General features: G+C 40.4%; 1 long non-coding RNA gene across 1 annotated transcript; it reads left to right on the forward strand.

Annotated features, from left to right (window-relative positions):
- Nucleotides 1-2529: 2529 nt before the first annotated feature.
- On the forward strand, nt 2530-10682 carry LOC119472319. Its single transcript, XR_005201452.1, has 3 exons — nt 2530-2697; nt 3517-3636; nt 10436-10682. It is a non-coding gene; the product is annotated as an uncharacterized LOC119472319 (long non-coding RNA).
- Nucleotides 10683-11294: the final 612 nt, after the last annotated feature.

Genomic DNA, 11294 nt, shown 5'->3' on the forward strand with positions numbered 1-11294 from the left:
GGTGGTTAAAAATTAGAGTCACCTGAGGAGCTTTGAAATCTATTGATGCTCTGGCTCCACCATAAATAAATTCTGATGTATTTTCTCTGGGTTGAGGCTTGAGTATCATCAATGTTTTTAAAACGCTTCTCAGATGGTTCTAATATGCAGACCAGTGCTGAGAACCAGTTATCTAAAACGATGCTGTTGAGATCTTCTATTTCCCTTTGAGAGAAAGAAAAGGTAGTCAACACACACACACACACACAGAGTTGACTGCCTTTTTAAAAAAAACAATACATGCTTGTGTGTGTGTGTGTGATGACCAGCAGATTAAGCAGCAGAAAGGCACACACAAGTAGAAACCGTCCAGTGCCCTCAGGACACCACAGTGAGTGATGCTTTGTCTGGTCCACAGCTGTATCTGCTCAGGGAGCCTCCTCTGCCACACTCTGGAAACACTCTTAAGAAAGGGGCCCTTATATAAGTTACTATGCATAGTGTGTTTCAATAGTGTTTGGCAAATGATAAAGGCTCAGAAAGTGTTAGTTGTTGTTACTACTGCTATTTTGTTAGGTCATCTAACAGAATTTATTTTGAATTAAGAATAAAAGGAATCAAAGAAATTTAACATGGTGTAATCATCTTTCCTTTGGGAGTTTAACTCATTCTTTCAAGTCTTGTATGCCATTGAACATAAACTTTCTTAGCTTTTCTTTTTTTTTTGTTTGAGACGAAGTCTTGCACTGTCACTCGGGATGGAGTACAGTGGTGTGATCTCTGTTCACTGCAACCTCCACCTCCTGGGTTCAAGCAATGCTCCTGCCTCAGCCTCCTGAGTAGCTGGGATTATAGGCACCTGCCACCATGCCCAGCTAGCTTTTTGCATTTTTAGTAGAGATGAGGTTTCAGCATGTTGGCCAGGCTGGTCTTGAACTCCTGACCTCATGATTCGCCTGCCTCGGGCTCCCAAAGTGCTGGGATTACAGGTGTGAGCCACCACACCCAGCCCAAACATAAGCTTTTTTAAAAAAGTAACACAGTAAGTGTGTACATGCCTGCAAAACAATATACAACACAGTGTACATTGCTTTTTTAAAAAAAGCATGTTCTCATTCGTAGGTGGGAGTTGAACAATGAGAACACATGGACATAGGGAGGGGAATACCACACACAGGGACTGTCAGAGTGTGAGGGGCTAGTGGAGGGACAGCATTAGGAGAAATACCATCAAATGACAAGGTAATGGATGCAGTCAGCCACCCACCATGTCATGTGTATACCTATGTAACGAACCTGCATGTTCTGCATATGTACTCCAGAACTTAAAGTACAATTAAGAAAAAATAAAATATATGGAATTTAAAAAAATTTTTACATCTAAAAAACTGAAAATAAAAAAAAATAAAAGGCATACAGTAAGTGAAACATGATGGAGATCACTAAAACATGGATGATGAATTATTTGAAAAAAAACAAATAAAAAAAACCTGTCCTAGCTTGTAGGTATGGATACTTGTGGTCTGGGATAAAATTTTCTGTAATAGCATTACATCTGTATTTAAAAATTGCTGTGCTATAGAAACGTGGGTGGCAGAGAAGACAGTGTGTTTTGGAAAACTGTTTAAAAAAAAATTAGAAAGGGTTTCCAGTGACAGCAAAGTTGCTGACAGCTAAGACACACATGACACATGTGAACAGATTGTTTCATGAAATATCACAGTAGAATAAAGCAATATTCCAAAGTATGAGTGTGTATAATTTTCTTTTCAGTTTTATGCAATTAATATATATATGTGTAGACTAACAAGTGGAATATGATAGGTAACTTTTTAACTATTTCACTTAGAGGCTTAAATATATGTTCAAGTTGGCAAAAAATGTTTTTTAAATTTTCTGTTTCAGAAAATAGGCATTGGCTTTGTAATTGGGAGGGACTTGCCTTCAGGTGTGTAGATAATTAGGAAAAATGTAAGGAAAGGGATTAATTAGGAAGAAAAGACAAATACAGACAGCCTCCTTTTCCCTTGTTTATACTTCTTAGCAATTATCACTGCAACATTTTAGAATAAGAAAATACTTGTAAGTCACTGAATTGTAGACTTGCCTGGGCTTGTTCTTGGGCCAGTGAGGTTTTTAGAAGAAAGCTCACTTCCTGCAGTCGCCATGGCAACTTCAACAATACAGGCCCTACACTGCCAGCTCCCATCTGTCCAACAGATTCCCAGGGAGGAGTAATGTGTTATCACAATAAGAGATGATTTCCAACTTTTAACATTTTTAAGTAGGATATTTACTGTTATTCAATTCATAAATCCACTCATCTTCAATCTCAGCTACCTACCACCTCAAAAACACATACACATGTTGCCAGTGGAGGGTCTTGACTACAAGTTGTCCAAGTTTTGGTATTTTGAACAACGAATTGGACAAAATGCACAAGCAAAGCAACGAAAGAATGAAGCAACGAAAGCTGATTTACTGAAACAAAAGTATACTCCACTCAAGAGCACTGGTGACAGAATTTTCTGGGGTTTAAATACCCACTACAGGTTTCCCATTGGTTATTTGGTTACACTCTACGTAAATGAAGATGTGGCCCACTACCAGTCTGGTTGCAGGAGGTGATCATCAGAGGCGGAACTGAAGTTACAAAGTTAGACATGAAGACTTGGGCCACCACTCATCTGATTGGTTGCAGGAGGGGACCAATCAGAGGTACTTTTCATTTTTTATCTGCTATGCAGTGCCACAGTGTCTGATCCTTTTGTTACTTGGGGGTGGAGAGGTGGGGCTTTCTTTTCCTTTTGATTCAGTTCTAGAAGTCAGGGAATCAGCCTTAGATTCCCCACCTCCAGACCCTATTCTCCTACCTCACACCCACACACAAACAAACACACACCTTCATTTGCTCCATCTTTTTTTATCTTATTCTAAGATTACCAACAGTATTTTGGGATGCAGCCATTGAGTGAACTGGAAGCTTCCACCCTGCCTACAGATTCGAAGTTGTAAAATGCCTCTTCTGCCTGCCTGAAGCACAACCACAGAAATTCCAGTTGCGTGCCACACTCTGAATTTAAAAAGAGGAGATTCCCTAGGAAGTATTTTTACATTTATGTTCAAGTTTTTTTATGAACTTGAGATATTCACCAGGATGGAGACTCCTCAGCAGAATCTAGAGGAAGCATTGCTCTCTGAGTTCACTTATCTTACATTTTTTCTACTATCTGTCCAGAAAAACTCTTGAATCTCAAAGAAAAATTCTTAAGCTTGCTCAAAATATTTAACCAAATCAATCTGCTGGGCTTTTCTAATTGCAAGTGATATGCAAGCAGGGAAATATTGTACTATCATCATTTTAAATACTCTTTTTCCTACCTTTCCTCTGCTTCCACCTCAGCCCTTCTACTTACACAGTTGACCCTTGAACAACATGGGTTTGAGCTGGTAAGATCTGCTTAATTGCAGACTTTTTTTCAGTAAAAGTTACATTAAGTGTGCTGCCAATCTTGCCTCCCTTTCCAACTCTTCCAGCTCTACCACCCCTGAGAAAGCAAGACCAACCCCTCCTCTGTCTCCTCCTCCTCAGCCTATTCAACATGAAGACAACAAGTATAAAGACCTTTATGATGATCCACTTCCACTCAATGAATAGTAAATATATTTTCTCTTCCTTATGATTTTCTTAATAACATTTCCTTTTTTTCTAGCTTACTCTATTGTAAGAATATGGTATATAATACATATAACATACTAAATATATGTTAATTGAACTGTTTATGCTATCTGGAAGGCTTCAGCTCAAAAACAGACTATTGGTAGTTAAGTTTCAGGGAGTCCAAAATTATAGGACACATATAACCCCAGTAAAAAGATACCATTCAGGACACAGGCATAGGCAAGAACCTCATGACTAAAACACCAAAAGCAACAAAAGCCAAAATAGACAAACGGGATTTAATTAAATTTAAGAGTTTCTGCACAGCAAAAGAAACAATCACTAAAGTGAACTGGCAACCAACAGAATGAATGGGAAAAAATTTTTGCAAGCTACCCATCCGACAAAGGGTTAATATTCAGAATCTACAAAGAACAAAAACAAATTTATTATAAGAAAAAAAAAAAACCCAACAAAAAGTGGGCAAAGGATATGAACAGACACTTTTCAAAAGACATTTATGCAACCAACAAACATGACAAAATGCTCATCATCACTGGTCATTACAGAAATACAAATCAAAACCACACTGAGATACCATCTCATTCCAGTTAGAATGGCAATCATTAAAAAATCTGGAGTCAACAGATGCTGGAGAGGGTGTGGAGAAATAGGAACACTTTTACACTATTGGTGAGAGTGTAAATTAGTTCAACCATTGTGGAAGACAGTGTGGTGATTTCTCAAGGATCTAGAAATAGAAATATCATTTGACCCAGCAATCCCGTTACGGGTATACACCTAAAGGATTATAAATCGTTCTATTACAAAGACACATGCACACATATGTTCATTCAACATTGTTTACAATAGCAAAGACCTGGAACCAACCCAAATGCCCATCAATGATAGACTGGATAAAGAAAATGTGGCACATATACACCATGGAATACTATGCAGCCATGAGAAAGGATGAGTTCATGTCCTTTGCAGGGACATGGATAAATTTGGAAACCATCATTCTCAGCAAACTGACATAAGAACAGAAAACCAAACACTGCATGTTCTCACTCATAGGAGTGAACAATGAGAACACATGGACACAGGGAGGGGAACATCACACACTGGGGTCTGTTGCGGGGTGGGAGGCTAGGGGAGGCAGAGTGGGGGGTCGGGAGAATAGGGAGGGGTAACACTGGGAGAAATACCTCATGTAGGTGACGGGGGGATGGAGGCAGTGAACCAACATGGCATGTGTATATCTATGTAACAATCCTGCAAGATCTGCACATGTGCTCCAGAACTTAAAGTATAATTTAAAAAAAAAGGACATGAACAGACTGTTTTCAAAAGAAGACATACATGCAGTCAATAAGCATATGAAAAAATGCTCAACATCACTAAAGAAATGCAAATCAAAACCACAACGAGATACCACTTCACAACAGTCAGAGGTTATTATTAAGAAGCCAAAAAATAACAGATGCTAGCAAGGCTGCAGAGAAAAGGGAACAATTATACACTGCTCACACACTGTATTATAAATTAGTTCAGCCACTGTGGAAAGCAGTTGGGGAATTTCTCAAAAAACTTAGAACTACTGTTTGATCCAGCAATCCCAATATTAGGTAAATACCCAAAGGAATAGAAATTGTTCTACCATAAAGACACATGCATGCAAATAATCATTGCAGGACTGTTCATAATAGCAAAGACATTGGATCAACCTAGGTGCCCATCAACAGCAGGCTGAATAAGAAAAATGTGGTACATATACACCATGGAATACTATGCAGCCATGAAAAAGAATAAGATCATGTCATTTGCAGCAACATGCATGGAGCTGGAGATCACTATCCTAAGTGAACTAACAAAGGAACAGAAAACCAAATACTGCAAATTCTTTCTTGTAAGTGGGAGCTAAGCACTGAGTACACATGGACACAAAGAAGGGAATAACAGACACTTCAGCCTATTTGAGGGTGGAGGCTGGGAGGAGGGTGAGGATCAGAAAACTACCTGTGGAGTACTATGCTTATTTTAACACCTGGGTGATTAAACAATTTGTACACCAAATCCCTGACACCAATGTACCTTTGTAACAAACCTACACATGTGCCCCTGAAACAAAAATGACAGATGAATAAATAAATAAATGTATCTGATAGGATTCTGAAAAAAAAGTTATACAAGGATTTTCAACTGTGCCGGTGTGGGTGTCATTGCCCCAACCCTCACCCCTGTAAAGGGTCAACTGTATATTAAGGGGGGAGACAGTGGTAAAGGAATACCTTTCAGTGGTGAGTATAGTGTGCATATGAACAGGTGGTAGAATATGATTTTTATATTCCAGGCTTAGCATTTGAAAAATATGTGTAACATTTGGAAAGAAAAATAATCAATGGACTAGTGAACATCCTTAAAATGACTAAGTTATCACAAATGAATCTGAGAAAACCAACCCTTCTGTTCTGTAATCTTTGTGGCAGGCAAAAGAAGAGCTGAGAAAGGCTGTTGAAGTTGACTCTTGGTGGGTACCTATGATACGCTTTCCCAAAGAGCTTGTCCCTTCCCCATGGAGCTTTATTTCTATTAACCTCGCTGAAAAAAAAATTGGGATTTCCTGGGAAAATACTTTTGGGGAGTGTAGCATACTTTATGTCCTTCTTGGAGAGCTATAATGTACATTCACTTATTAAAGCTTCTGAAAAGTTCTGCAGTAAAAACCCTATTAAACTTTGTTTAACCTTGTGTTTAGACTTTAAATTCTAGAACTCATTTGGGCATAGAGATCCCATTTGCACATAACTCCTATTAACATCACATAGGACCAATATTTCTTAGAATATATCTAGGGAACTGCAATGTTAGTCTATTACATTTCTTATTTGTCTTTAAAATAACCAGTTTCTTATCTGTAATTGGAAAAAGCTGCAGACACCTATCCCTGCCCCCACTAAAGCCTAACCTCATGTGATTCCTTTAAAACAACAGGGCTAGCTTCTTCCCATCTTCTGAGAGGTTTCCTGCGGCCAGGGCTGGACCCAGAGGCCAAGAAGGTGACCCTGCCAGGTATGAACAGCTGCAGCCTGAGGTGCACTTCAAAGTCTTGCTCTCAAAGTGTCGACCCAGTCAGGACTGCACCTTTCTCATCCATAAGCCTGTTAGAAATGCAAACTATCAGGCACCACCCCAGATCTACTGAGAAAGAAACTTTATTTTCACCAGATTCCCAGGTGACTTACATGCAGTGAGCCAACGTCCACAGGGGAGAAGCAGAGAGATGTCTCATTCTGGAAGAGGGTGGAGGCTGGGGAGCCAGCTTGCCTGCCTTTGACGCTGAGTGTTTGTGCAAAATAACCTGAAGCCACAGCAGTGTGTGGCTCTGCTCATCTTTAAAGTGTGGTTGGGATCATCATAGAGTCTGAGAAAAGCCAGGAGGATAACTTGGAATCTCTTTAGGGAAGTGAAAGAGGACTGGCCCAGGGAACTAAGACCAACAAACACAAGATCCTGGAGGTATTCCCAGTGAGATTCTTTGGGAATCACAGAGAGCCCAGGCCTTGGGGGATGTAGCTTCTTATGAGAGTCAGATAAGAATGATGGGAGCAGCCCTTCACAGGTGTGGAACTTCAAACCAGCTGGGTGTTAATGACCCCTACCTCCCAGATAAACAACTCAGTGGCAGAGAAAATATTGTGATTGCATACAGATGTGAAATCAGGCCTCATCCTAGATTACCTTCACATTCTAAACAAATTAGTATTTTGTCAGAGCTTTTGTTAATTCTTTAGTCTTCACCCACATATGCATGTACACATGCTTACTAAAAACAGAGAAAAAAATACGTGGACCTCATGCTTGTGAATATCACAAGATGATTTCTCGATCTCCGCATCTTCATACATTCGGAAACCTCCTCGCTCACACACACACACACACACACACACACACGCACACACGCACGCACACATGTATGCAAGGGTGTTCAGGACTTCTTATTCTTTTTGGGGTAACACTTAGGACATACGACGGACAAAAAAAGTCATAGACCTCATAGAGTTATAGTCTTCAGCACAGCAATGATTCTATGGCTCAGAGGAGGTGGCTCTTCATTCCATTGCAAACTATCAGGGACCACCCCAGATCTACTGAGAATGAAACTTTATTTTCACCAGATTCCCAGGTGACTTACATGCAGTGAGCCAACGTCCACAGGGGAGAAGCAGAGAGAAGATGTCTCATTCTGGAAGAGCGTGGAGGCTGGGGAGCCTGCTTGCCTGCCTTTGACGCTGTTTGTGCAGAATAACCCCAATGTTTTGTCTCACATTGCTGGGCACCTCTAGCAGATGTACGGTATGTACAATACTCAAAACATTGCCCAGAAAAACATATAAAATTGAGGATATAAATAATTTCACCTTCCCCATGCCCCACTTTCCTCTTGCCTCTTGCTGATAAGAAAAAGATTAAGTAAGAATCTCAGTAAGCCTAGAGACATGAAGTCTGTAGCCTCAGTTACGAGTGAAGCTGGCTCCATCTTCACTTCCTGAGACCCAGGAAGGTAGGGGGCATGGTCAAGGTCACAGCCCTAATTAGAAACTGCTACCTAGACTCACAGGTACTCAGCCCACTCCTGAGGCGCACCCATGCCTGAAGAAATAAAAGGCCCAACCAGTGGGCTCTCAGAACGATGACGCTCACACATGAAAAGACCTTCCGTGCAATCCGCAAATTTCACTGCCTTTCACAAAGTGGCTAGACCTATTTTTTTCAAACACCGTGAATTTTGGTGAAAACTTTTGTGATTTGAAAATGCAACATTTACCCTTAATTTAAACCCCTTTGTATTTTCAAGGGAAATTTAAGTTAAAAAACATGTCTTTCTGGTTAAATGGAAGCCTGTTCTCCATAAAAGGAGGAGGGGGAAAGTCAGGTGGATGCTGCAGGCTGGTTCTCAGGGGGATTTGGGTAGAAGCTGCTGAACTTGGAGAAGTAAACTGTCAGCTGAGGAGGGGTGGGTTGGGGAGCTAGAGAAACAGCAAAAGGAATGGGCATGTTGCTCTGGGGGGGTGGTCAAAGGAGGCATCTTCTACAAAGTGCTGAGGTGGAGAGGGCTGGCTGGGGATCTCATGAGTCTAATGGCACCCAGAGGTTGGCAAGGCCATGTCACCTAAGTGTCCTAAGGTCACAGGACAGGAGTAGGAAAAGCAGTCATGTAGTTTGCTGACTATGATTTTCACTGTCACTTCTCTGCCAAGACAATGATAAGTCCTTCGAAGGAATCACACTGCATTGATCTTTGTATTCTTGGACCTGACATGATGCTTAGCTGTATGCAAATGATGCTGCAAAAATAGATGACAAGTAAATGAGAAAAATAAGGTATTTCCAATCCAAACCACCAAAAGCCAATTAAGTCTAGAGCAATACCTTCATGATTAGGGTTACTTGTTAATAGTCATAGACTACCTTCCAAACTGGCAAAATAATTGTTTGACTTAGTGAAACTAAAAGAAAAAAATCCACTGGTTGATGTAGCACAGAAAAATAAAATAGAAAAACTTTGTCAAACTCTGTTCAGTTTAACAGTCTAGTGCAATCGATCCAACAGCTGAACCATGGCTCTAGGTGGACACAGCCTCTCCTTCCCCTTCCTGCTCCCGACCACCACTTGATTTCCTCTCTTCTCTTTGTTGATTTTTAAAATCTACTAGCTCTGGACAAAAATATGAAATTATGCTACATGGGCTGACTTTTCATTCTGAATCTCATGGACAGCAAATTCCTTTGTAGGTACAAGCCTTGCGGGTGGAGCTGCTGCTATCTGGGCTTGAACCTGAGGCAGAGCCGGGCAGGAGCTCCCAGCACACAGAGCCTGTCTTGGCTAACGGAGGGAGAAACCAAACCTCAGATCTTAAGCAGTGCGCAGCCTCTCGTCCTCCTACAATCTGGCAAACTGGTGCACAAGTGCACATCACTAAGGATCAAAGCAGATTAGATCAGAAAGAGATTTTAGGGATTTCCTAATTTTGTCAATGAGGAAATCATAGCCCATGACCACATGGCTGGCTGGTGGAGATTGGGACCTAGATTCCCCTCTCTTTGGGTCAGCGGGCTTTCCTTTGCATACCCTACATACTTGTGGCCTGTGGAAGTAAGGTAGCTCACTGCTAGCACCAGGCAGAGACTCAAGGACATTGCAAATGGGGGAGCTGGGCATGTGGTCAACTGACTTTGGCTTACATACATAGTCAGCCCAGACCATGGGCTATTGATAGTAGTGCTGTTTGTAAAGTATTTCCAGGTCTTGAAGACTTGTGGTAGGAGGGCCTTCTGCCCTTTGTTGTGGGATCATATAAATAGTTTGAGGCAATGTAGGTTACAAGCAGAAATGATGTATATCACTTCTAGACCAAAGCATTTAATTGCTGGCATGGACCCTCAGAATTGCTCTTTTTCCCTTTAGTGTGGCAACCAGTGACATTTGAAACGGTAGCTGCTCCTGCAGTTTGGGATCCTGAGTGATGCTGATAAGCAGAGCTCACCCTGATGCGATGGGTCTATGACAGCCTGAGTGAGTGAGGCATGCGCTACAGGATTTGGAGGGCATTTGTTACTGCAGCAACACCCAGCGTATCCTGGTTGACAGAATCTCCTCTATCATTTTCAAGGCAATTGATTCTTTCTCCGTCCCTCTCTGCCCTTTCACTATCCCAACTTTCCTTCTAATGTACTTTCACCTTGTTTAGGGGTCCTTTCATTTTTGTTGTTGCTGCTTTTTTTTCCTGCCAGATTTCATCAGTAGGAAAAGAAGAGGAGCTGTGATATTGTTTGCTTCCATCAACCCTCCCACAGCATCTTTTTAATAATATCTGAGACTAATAAAAAGATCTCGCTCTGATGTCACCTTGGAGCCCTAGGTATAAAACATGAAGAAGTAAGCTCGGCATTCACAAAAGAAAAAAGGAATTTTGTAATGTAAGTTAATAAATAGAACACTAGTGGAAAATAGAGTCAGCCATTGATCATTATTTTGAAAGACAGTAAGAGGAGAGTTATAGCTACTATCATGATGGATAAGGGAATTTCATTAGTTTTAGGTTAATTTGTTTAAAAGACTGCATAAAGCTTTTTCTTCTATTAGTGATGAGCTATGTGCCACTCCAACTTTTATTATTAAATATATTGACCATCTGTACCACATAATTTAAAACATCTTTTTCTTTAAAAAAATTTAATATTTTATTAACACAAAGATAGTACATGCTCAGTAAATAAAACTTGGAAAAACACCAGAGACATAAAGAAAAAAGTTATAGAATTTGCTCTCCTTCTAGGACCCAGAAATAACCATTCAGTATTTGGTTCATGATCTTAGAGAATTTCAACTATATAAATATATATAAATATAAATTATATATGTGTGTGTGTGTGTGTGTGTGTGTAGCTATAGACTGAACTATATTGCACTACAAAAAGATTTATAGGTGGAAGCCCTAAGTTCCAATGTGATAGAATTTGGAGATGGGGCTTTTGGGAGATAAATAGGTTTAGATAAGGTTTTGAGGGTGGGGGCTTTCATGATGTGATTAGTGCCCTTATAAAAAAAGACACCAGAGAGCGTTTTCTCCTTCTGTTTCCCCTCACGTGA

This window comes from Cebus imitator, unplaced genomic scaffold (assembly GCF_001604975.1).
Source record: "Cebus imitator isolate Cc_AM_T3 unplaced genomic scaffold, Cebus_imitator-1.0 Scaffold94, whole genome shotgun sequence".
Classification (NCBI taxonomy): Eukaryota; Metazoa; Chordata; class Mammalia; order Primates; family Cebidae; genus Cebus; species Cebus imitator.